This window comes from Molothrus aeneus, chromosome 1, assembly GCF_037042795.1.
Source record: "Molothrus aeneus isolate 106 chromosome 1, BPBGC_Maene_1.0, whole genome shotgun sequence".
Taxonomy (NCBI): Eukaryota; Metazoa; Chordata; class Aves; order Passeriformes; family Icteridae; genus Molothrus; species Molothrus aeneus.
In genome coordinates this window covers 108140552-108150939 of record NC_089646.1, presented here as the reverse complement: position 1 = coordinate 108150939, position 10388 = coordinate 108140552, and positions in this window count along the sequence as shown.

The window sequence follows — 10388 nt, the reverse complement described above, 5'->3', positions numbered from 1 at the left end:
TTGTTGTTGTAAATATTATCATATTTATTATTAAAATAAATAGGTTAATCAGATCTGGTAAAATAAGAGCAGACCTGAATTCCCACTGAATCTTTTTTGAGTTAAAAAAAAAAGTTAACATTCTCATTCACACTTTTTTCCTCCATTCTTCCAACATACTAGTCAGGAATTGTCTGTTATCCTACCACACATTAGTATTGCTGGAGCACAGAGAAAACACCTGTGTCCCTCAACTTCCTAAAGGAAAGCTAAGTTATATCACACGTTACATTACTCAGCTGTGTATTTTGCTGAATGTTTGTGTATAAGTTTAATCACAAATGAGAAGCTTGTGACCGTATCTTTGTCTGAAATGTATCCACATATGGTTCACTACACTTTTTCAAATCTGTATGTGTCATTTCATTATTTCTAGCCTATTCAGAGTCAATTTCTTTTCCTTTCCATTATCTCCCTTGAAAAAAATGGATGAAATTGGGTCACTATTGTGCTCATGACATCCCCTGGGCTGCTGGACACCTGGGTTTTTAGGACACTGTAATATGACAAATTTAGCAAACTTTTATTGCTTTTTATGTCCAAATTCAATATCTTCAAGATATTTCCCAATATAACATCCACACTTAGATGAAGTGAGAGGTATTTAGAGCCCTTTTTCAGCTGATACTTCCCAGCTGCTTCTGTGGAACAGCAATTTGATGCTTTCCAACTGCTCAAAGAGAGCTACAGGGTCACATCTAAGCCCACTGCACAGACAATAATATTCGTCCTTGTCCCTACATTTTAACAAAACTGGTGCAATCATAAATCTCACATAACACAACAATTCCATATCCCATTGCATCATAATAGAAGGGAAGAGTGTTTGGATTTGGTTTGGTTTGTTTTTCTTCCTTTTTAGCTCGCTTTTAAGATTGAACTGGCTTTAGGAACAGTTTACCTCTTCAGAGGGGTGGTCTCACGTCAAGTTTTTAAATTTACTAATATGCAAAGAAAATTCAAGCATCCTTCAATATTTTTCCAAACAATTTTCAGGATTATTTAAGCCTTTCTTGCCTATATTTGGAAATATTTTTAAATAAAATTCAATTTCTAATATTAATCAAATTCATCAAACTTAAGTGACTTTTAAACTAGAGAATGTTATTATACTACAAAACAAACCAAATTAATTTTAATGAAGTCTTTGCTTCACAGACATTTATATTTTCACAAACCCATGTTGGGCCCTTGTTTGCTGGAGTTTACATTTATATATGTAAGTACTTGAAATAAGTGAGACAAGACAACTCATGGGTATTTTTTCTTTTGCTTGTGCACTTACATATAGCATGCTTTTGTTTTGAAGGTTTATAACTGGTGAAAGATGATAGATTTCATTTACAGCTAGAGCACCTGAATAAGTGACATTCAGAAATGTCACTCCCTTCCTGTCACAGTCCCATTTCATTTCAGGTTAAATTATATCAATGCTTCAGTTCTGGAAACTTTTAAATCAACAAAAGTAGGAACAGTAGGCATTAATTTACTTTATAATGTTTATTCAGTGATACAGGCACTTCTGCATAAACCAATATATATTATTTGAATAAGACAGTTTGAAATTCCCTGAAATAAAAAAAAAAAAAAAAAAAAGAATAAGCCTGCAAATTCAAACATTATGAGCAGATTTGCTAAAAAGGAAAATCATGCTATCCTCAAGACCCAAGCTTTCAGAGAGCTGGAAAACCTGCAATCAGGAGGTGACACAGTCCTGTCATGCCCTATCTGCTACACAGCCAAAATGGCCTCTGCTGCAATTAGGGAAACACAGTGCTCAGGCTCGACCTGGCACTGGTGACCTCTGTCACTGTCACCAGCACACAGTGCCCAGATGATGCTAGCAGGAGCAGGCAACGCTCATCTGCAGCACAGAGACAACACCCAGGCCACCACCAGCTCTACACCAGCACTCCCAACCCCCCACTCCAACTGGTTCAGCTCCACTGGTAATAACTACAGCAGGAAGTACTTGGGAAAAAACCCCATACACTGCTGTTGGAGCTGAAAAAGAAAATCCTCTCCTCTCAACCATGTGGTTGATGCCTAAAATTAGAATGCAAAAACCACATTTTTGCACAGAATGACTTGAAAGGCCCCTGCACAAGAGAGTGAGATCCCTGTCATTATTTAAATATGACTCCAAATTGATGAGTAGATTTCATGTGGGTTTTTTCCTCTGGGTAATAATACAGTGAGAGGTAGCCAGTGAATCAGACTCTGATATTACCAATTACTATGGTCACTTACAGCTAAGCTTGAAATCACTAAAGGCTAAAAGACACATGGTTTAAGTTTGAATGGAACAGTGGCAGAGCACAAATGACACATTTTATCAATAGACTACAAAATAAAGCAGTGTATTTACATGAACACACACAAGATTAGGCAAGAAGGACTAATTTAAGCCTTACCTAAGAGAGGTAGGGTGTTAGTGAAATTTAGAAAGAAGAAACTTGTGCTGTGACAGATAATGTCTAAATATTAGGGAAAATTAAGAGGCTGTTAATTCATTTAATGATATCTTCACCATATAAGTTTTCAAAAAGTAGTTTTCCTTTTATCTTTTTTTTAGACACTTGGTAGAATAAAAGCTTTTGGGCTGTAACTGAAACATCTGAAAGCTGATTGCTTTGGGAAAACAATGAGATTTGTGGTTTTATCTGTCAGGATAGAAGGAAGGAGAAAGTGAACAGGTATTTTTCAAGGAGAAAACAGTGTTAATACAACTTGCATAGGATGAATCTGCATCTTATCAAGTAATAGAAACACATTCCTCCACATAAACCTCAGCATTATAGTTTAATTTCATGACCACATTCTTTTGCTGTAATAGCTTGTCAGCCTCCAGCTGCTCTACTGGGATATTGAAATTTCAGCTTTGGTAAGAATGGCAAGACACACAGAAAAAACAACAAAGAGGAACAGTTAAATATCTGTCAAAGCAGGTCACAGAGATGCATCTGTCCTCTTTAAGGTAGGAGTTGAAGTAAGGAAGTGTGGGAAATGAGCTCAAATTGGGTAGTTAGAAAGATGACATTGATGTGGTCACCATAGGGATTCCTAAGATTTTTTTGCTCTTGTCATGCAGTGGTCCAATGTAATGTAAGGCCTGAAAAATAGAGGAAGTAGTCCTGATATTACAATGTTCTGCCACACCATTTATTTGTTTTAATGAAAGAGGGAAAGAGAGAAGTACAATGAGGTATTTTCCAAAATTGTGGCTCAACAAACCACTTACAAAACTTTCCAATCCCATTGCTAAAACTTGACGACCCTATATCTCCTAGGACAGAGATGAAGTGACCCAAGTCCAAGGACTGTTGGTTTCTTCCCAAATAAGATGTAAGGGTTACATTTCTTCCAGCCTGGCTTTCACTCGAAATCTTAATTTTAACTCTTACCCTGTATTGATCACCCGTGCCTTTACAGTTCAATTAAAGTACTGTATATGACCACTGTTCTCAAAGAATAGTGTCCACAACTGCTATTCACAGGCTTTTAATCACAGGGACAACATTCATCAACAGCTTTTTTTTTCTCAGTTGTTGTCATTGGTAAGATAAATGAAGCCTCTCTAGTTTTCAGCCTTCCTTCAATGGATAACAGGCTACTTAAAAGAAAATATTAAACTTTGTGTGAAAAGTCTTCTGATTCAGATTAAAGAAGCACTTAGTAGCTTACCTTGCCTATAGCAAACACCTCCAGAGGAAAGGAAGAAAAGACAAAGGAAAAAACAAGACAAAAACTAGTTTTTATTGGCTTTTAAGCTGCTGAAAGTAACAAGGCGCTGTAGCACTTTCATCAGCTATCAACATCTTGGCTCTGGGGTAACAGACCTTTGATAAAGAGAGAATTCTCCCCAGCCAAATAATATCAGAAAAAATATGCAGGCAAGTTCACTTCAAAGATAATCTGCTGGTGCTGAATTTTAAGGAAACTGTCTTGTAACTTGTCACTGTTTCACAGAGCTTTTCTCATCATGGTAGAGGGGTTGATAGATAATCCATCAGTGGCTTCACAACAGCTTGTGGGCCATGTTTGATTTCAGCATTTCAGAAACATATGCTAAAATACTAGTAGAGTTTCTAGTTACATTTTGCTGGCATCTCAGTCCACTGTACTATGACATCTACACTTGTGAAAGACAGTGTGATAAATCTCAACTATTCTCTTTTCCTAATGGGATGATATGATGGTAGGCTGTCTCTCCTAAAGCTACAGAGCTAGATTTATGATTAATTTACTTTAGTATTGCAGTTTTATGTTTCCCTGAATATATACAGAAGGGTAATATAAGTATAAAGAAGTTTGCACAATTAACAACTTAGATGAATATAAACAAAAGCCAAAACAACATTAACTTCTCACAAATTAATGAGACAAAATACAAGAGTCCAATTCATAGATCAACTCTAATCCACATCAGTAATACCCAAAAGCCATCACCAGCTGATGGCTCTTTACTGTTTCTCTGACAGCTATATCCCCAGGACAGGCTGAACGTCACTGTTTCCATCTGGTGGAAGCAGCACTGGATGAACAAACGTTAATTTAGTTCTCACACTCACTGACACTAGCGTGAACTAGGATGAAAACTACATTTTAAAAATTTAGCAAATCAAAGGCAAGATCAAAAAGGCATTGCTAGCCTCCAGGGCTACCACCAGAAGTACTCATTAATTCTGTGTGTTTCCAGAATTAGGCTTCTGTGGGACTCCCTGCTTATACCTAGGAAAAAAGGAGGTGTGTAACCCAAATCAATGGTGGAACTTATATGCTTCAATCTTGTATTCAACAAACCACTGATGCAGAGTCATGGCTTAAGAATTCATATTAATTCATCTTTCTGACATCCTTCTAAATAAGAACTTCTCTTCTAAATCCAGCCCTCTTTGTTAAGAGAGATTCTGCACTGAAGAGTACCTCTATTTATATTTTTTTTTCTGTAAATAGATACGGTGACTCACCACCATAATTTGACAGGAATCTATTGTAAAATCACCCTTGTCAAACATTCTTTCACTTGACCCATCACCCAAAGAACAAAACAAAACTTCCAAGAGCGAAATATCCAACTTCTTGAAGTTGCCCAAGGGCTTATAGCTTAGGCCGAAGTTCATGGTATTTATGGGTACATTCTGAGCCCTTTTCTCTAATTGGATCCCCATTTCAACCAGTTCCAAATTGTGGGCTGAGACACCAAGGCGAGTAGCAGCTCTTCAGCTCTCTCTGGATATGCACACACAGAGTCCAGCTTATAAATAAAGAAACGGAAAGATAAGGTGCCCTTAAATGGCATATAAATCAATGCATTGTGTGTCAAACCTCTCTGGATTGCATATTTGCATAATGTAGTATTAGCTATATAATCAGCCTATTTTAATTATTTATTTCCCCCTCCCTTAGAGAGCCAAAGGGATTCTTTCTCACAGCATGCCTTATTAAATGCACAGAGATTCCCAAAGCTATGCCACAAAGTGATTTCTGCATACAAAGCAATACTTTGTTTTTCTCTAACATACTATAACATCAAAGAAGAAAATGGTTCCACAATAAACATACATATCATTCCACATGCTTGTATTCTCTAGAGACAAAAAGCATAAAACAGGCATGCCTTTTCTGTTACATGTATCTAAATTCTGCCTACTAATCCTATCTCAGTATTTTAAAATTGCACTTTTGTCCAAATCTATCTTTGCTATAGATAGTGGTAAACAAAGGCAACCTTCTGTGCTCCCTTGACAGTTTAAATGGATATAGAAACCATCCTGTATTTTTGGGGGGCTACCTCATGGCTCCCACTTTTAGGACAAAGTAGAGACACCCTGAATGCACAGCTTTGAATTTCTAGTCTTCATATTCCTCATAGATGCACGAGAACATTTGCTACCAGCTGTAAAAATCAGATGACTGTTGATTGCTCTCAGCTGTAATTAGCACTGACTACACCAGATTGCCATGATTACTCAGAGGCTGACAATGTCCCTGTTACTCAATTCATCTTGTTTGAGGGATATTCCCCAGCTAGGTCATTATTAAAGGGGTTAAAAAGCTACAAAAGGGGACAATGCTCCTTTTACTTTGTTTGGGGGTTTCTTTCACACCTTCCAATGTCTTTGAAGTTTCTCAGATTTAACAGGTGATGAAATTTCCACTTGAACATTGAACACAAATGTTACGCTAAACATGGAGTCTTAGTAAATTTTATATTGGTAATCAGACAGGAAACGTGTAGATCTATATCTAGTATCTTCTAGAAATCAACATAGATTCAATCAATAATAAAAGCTCTTTGTCAAAGTGCCTTTTTTGTTTTGTAATGCATTCTCAGGCTTGGCAAACATAATGTGCTTATAACATTTCAGTGTCCACGAAATCTCAGGGAAAGGAATTAGCTTTTCATAAAAAATAAAAGAATGCTCCCTCTTTACCACAGGTAAAACCTACTGTATTTTCCACCTTTCTGTGTCTGTGTAGAATGGAAAAAAAGGTACACCTCACTAAGTTATGACACCAAGCTATCAAAACAGAAATCAACTCTTGCCCGTTAACGCAGTATGTTGTACCATCACTGCCACGCTCTTCTCTTTTGCAGTATGCTTTTTTTTCTCTCTACATCCAATATTCTTTTGTGTCAAGAGTGAAGAGAGTAAAAAGAATTAACCATATGAATATGCACTATTGTATAATATCCTGTTAGCTTTGCTTAGCAAACACCTCTGCTGGAAGTTTTGCTGGAGAAAGGAATGCAAAACTCAGCCCTCAGCAATGACACTTCCTACTAAAATGAAGTGTTGGAGTCAGCAGATGATCTTCAGAACACGATTAACAGTTTGACATGCCTTGGCAATTCCAGGAAACTGAAAGTGTATGAATCTGACTGCACAGCCTAATGTATTTGTTTTTCATAAGAAGTATGTGTCCCAAGAGATGAAGTTTCTATTTCAGTATTTTGCTGTATTACTCAAGTGAATACACTTCTCTTAAGAAGTACCTTCAGCTGTCTCACTGTCCTTTGGAAGTCAGACACATTTCCCACATTAATGAATCAGTACTTACCTTAGAGATGCCTGTAAAGGAAAAGGAAGTTTTACTTCTGACTGATGTGGTAGCTCAGGACATAGTGTTTTAAGAGCTGAAAACAGGAAGATGGAATGTATTTTTATTTTCAGTTGAAAGTGACATTTTAAGATACCACTTATTTCTTCAGGTAGCTTCAAAATGTGACTTCTCTTTTGTGTAAGTTCTCTTCAATAATCCACCTATTCTCAATGGTTCTTCTTTGGGGACAGGAGGGAAATAAAATTATTGGAAAACATCAAATAAAAATAAGAATAAACTCTCGTGCCAAAATGTTTTTTAAATTTATGAAATACACTTCAACAGCATCAACTATTTCTAAGCCATATCAATATGCTTGGCTATGTACTGAAAACCAGAACACAAGCCATGAGATTATGATAATGACATTGTTACTTTTTAAAAAATTCAGTGTGGCATAGGCAAAGCTGAGTTCTTGTTTGTATGAACTCTTCTTTTCCAAACCCAGTGTTTAATTAAGACAGAGAGTAGAGCAATTATTTCATCTGCAAAAATAAACAGATAGCTATTAAATAGAGCAAATATTTGGTTTTTAAAAAGAAAATGTTTTAAAATATTGCATTTATTTGCAAATGTTGTACCAATTTACTTATCCTTGTTTATCTACATTATGACCAAATTTAAGATTGCCCACATTCAATTTAATTTCTTGTTTTGAATTCAGATAAGCAACATTGAATTTTTCTAATTTGTTTACTTCTGCTGCTTTGCTTAACTGACAAAATATAGTAACTGGCTCATAACAATCTCTGCACTGCAAAGGTATTAATGAGCTGAGGATGCCAGTGAAAATCTAGATGAGCAGTGTATCTTATTTTCTTTGCCTTCAAGTTATGTTATAATCAGGAAGGTCAAGCTCTAGCAGTTCCTTTTTCTTGCCCCACACACTGATTTTTCCTGAATTTTTTCTCAGTGTTATATTGCAGTTTATAGGTTCCAGTGCAAGACTAAGCTGATAGAAATGCATCAAGGTTGGTCTATTTACAGTGGAAATTTCTTTATGCTTTTTGTTAGCATATTCAGAATATTTGGGGTTTGTTATCCCGTAGTATTTGCATCACCATAACAGCGAACCTATTTAGGGTCTTGCCAGGAAAAGAAAGAGAAAAGTGTTTCTTCAGACATCCTAACTCTTACACAGAAAGTTTGACAATGAGTGGAGAAGAGGAAAGAACACAAAGTCTCAGAGCAAACTATTTCCCAAATAAAAACCAAAAAGAGAATAATAAAAATGCAAATACATGTCAAAAATACTTAGTATATTCATTGTGCAATAGTCAAGCATTAACACTATAATCATAGCTGAGATGAGCATAAGAATATTTTCTAACTCACTGAAGTTAGTCAAGTCAACAAAATGGAAGCATCAATAGCTTCGCAGGAAAAATCAAACCAAAAATACTGACATGAGGGAAATAGACTTCATTATGTACAACACCACTGATATACTTGCATTGTCTGTGGTCTCAGTCATGGACAAGTATCTGAGTTCCTTAAATCATTTGGCTTTTTAATTCTGGTTTTTCATTCAATGTCCCAGAAATTTTTCTAAGTGGGAAGTTAAATATAATACCGAGGGGAACTCAGGGTATGGACTTGATAAGGATTGTGTAGCAGATGGTGTATCTTAATTTAATCAATATAATCTATAAATCCCATGTATTTATATTTTTCTGATAAGAAAGTATTGACAATTCCTCAAATAAGTGAGCTGAACTTCTATTTAACCTTAATACAGTTCACTTTTTTCTAATTACTTTATTGATTCCTTTGTTGGAGTGTTGAGGATGGGGTGGGAATTTTTCTTCTTTTTTTTTTAAGGAACAGCAACCTAAAAGAACCAATCCAATATTTCTATGCTTAGTCAAAACTGATTAATTTTCCGTTGGTTTCATGTCCTTTATAGATTTGTGTCATAAGCTTTCAACTAGAGATCATTGGCACATTCCTTTCAAATCAGAGAGACTGAACTAGTGCTAACCTGGATGCAAATCCATGCTCTGCAGCAGATTTCCTGTTACACCTGACATCCAAATGTTTTAGTGGATCTGGATTGAATTGACTTGTCTCTACAGCTCATAAAATTTAATACACATCAAATTAATTGCAATGTGTCACGGAACAGAAGAGGAATTGCTGGGATAGCTCAATGATATTCTTCTCACATCATAAGAAGCATGAGAGGACCCATAATTATTGTTGAAATTGTAACTACTAAAAGTCAAAAGATTAAAGTTGTACAAAAAGATGGGGAAATATTTAATATATTTTTATACATGTAAAACATATAGATTCCACATTTACATGTACATAATGTATGAATTATTTTAACATCAGATTTATAACATTTTCTCTTCTTCCTCTAGTTTACAGAATTTTTTGCTTTTCTGTACATGGCATTGTAACTAGGCAGTTTCTGAAAACAGAAAACAAGAATGCTAGCAGCCATGAAAAAATTCCCAGAGATGCTCACTGAAAAGCCTTATTTAAAAAGAAAATGAAAGAAAGATCATGATAAATATACTAATACAGGCTGTAGTATAGGAGAAACATTTCTAGTATTCCTTTTTCATGATGGGGTCTGCTAAACCAGCAATGAAGCATCCAGTGAAACTGGAAAGAGAGCATTTTTCAAAATGTTGAAAGGAAATCCTCCATGTACACAAATTTCACCTGCAAAATCTTTGCTGCAGGGGTGACAGTTCAGCACAGGACTGAGCATTACCAAGAAAACAATGAACAGCTGCATTTCCAGTTAATGGAGAGTACCGTAACCACCTTCGTGTTTCTTATTAATCCTCAGGCTTGTAAGCACTAGTTGTGACGTGACTGGTTAGGATAAAAAAATAAAGCTTCCCTATAAGAAGGTTACTGACCATTGAAAGTTCTTGGAGTTGTCTTTAAAACACTTGGTAAGGTTCAATTTGTAGTATGCAGAAATTTGAACAATTATGGCATGTCCAACAACATCATTATATTTGAAAGTAGGATATATATTTAATTTCAAATTACTACTTTGATTATTAAATTCTGGAATAAACTTGCGTGTTGCACTTTCAAAATCCATTTCAAAATTCTAGGTCATTTTATTTACAGGATTTACAATATCAGGCTTTTTAACAGAAAGATTTTGTATGATGTGACTTTCTTCTCTCCTAGTATTATTATATTTTCTGCTGAAATTTCCTTTTATATTTGTCTATGTGAACTAATGTAATGTATACATGTGTACAAAATATATG